We start from the raw sequence: 807 nt of genomic DNA on the forward strand, positions 1-807 counted from the left end.
TGGGTGGCAGGGGACGCAGGCAGCTCCTAACAGCCCTGGGTACAAAGAACACAAAGAGATCCGAAAGGGTCCATTCACATGGTAATGGCTGCAGAGCCCGGCCATCAGGGCCCAGAATAAGGGTCATCATTAGGTCTTTACAGGCCCATTAAAGGGCACTTGACAGCAAGTCTGAGCAACGAACCTCATTCCTGCCAGCCTGGGGGTCTCGTCCCATCTCATCCAGGACCATGGGTTTCAGAGACCATCGTCCCAGGCTGCTCCTAGTGGGAAGGCAGTGTCTTTCCAGGGGTGATGGTGGGGTCCCGGTGTGTCGTCACCCCATCCCATCCCACAAGGTCCCCTCCATCCTCCCTTCTCTCTGCTGGGCTGGGGTTCAGACCCAAACCCCTTGGGACGGGGCAACTCAACCCCCAGCTGCTTTCTGACCTGCCTTTTCCTTCCCCCCATCCTGCTCCCTCCGCTGCCGCAGACCGGAGAAATGGAAGTGAGGAACCCACTGTTTGACGACTCCTCCTTACACCCCTCCAACCCCAAGTCGCACCAGTAACACGCTCCTCTCCTCTGCCCGAGCTCGCTCCGGACTCTGTGCCCGACGCCGAGAGGCGGCCGCGCCGGAGGGGACCCCGCAGCTGGGGGAAGGGGCGCGGGCCCCGCTCTGCCAGGCTGCCCAATAAACACCCACATACAGCTACGGGAGAGGGGGATCGCCCCCGTTTCCAGCCTCCTTGTCCTCTTTGCTGCTGTGATCGCGTCCCTGCATTGCCCTTCGCTCACTGCTCTCGGGGACACGCCAGCCCGGTGCAG

At 62.0% G+C, this 807-nt stretch overlaps 1 protein-coding gene across 1 annotated transcript in view; it reads left to right on the top strand.

The window, feature by feature from the left end:
- Positions 1-807, top strand: part of NPDC1 (neural proliferation, differentiation and control, 1) — a 51,479-nt gene that overhangs the window by 41,202 nt on the left and 9,470 nt on the right. The window lies entirely within an intron of this gene.

Source organism: Chaetura pelagica, unplaced genomic scaffold (genome assembly GCF_000747805.2).
Source record: "Chaetura pelagica isolate M959 unplaced genomic scaffold, ChaPel_1.0 scaffold252, whole genome shotgun sequence".
Classification (NCBI taxonomy): domain Eukaryota; kingdom Metazoa; phylum Chordata; class Aves; order Apodiformes; family Apodidae; genus Chaetura; species Chaetura pelagica.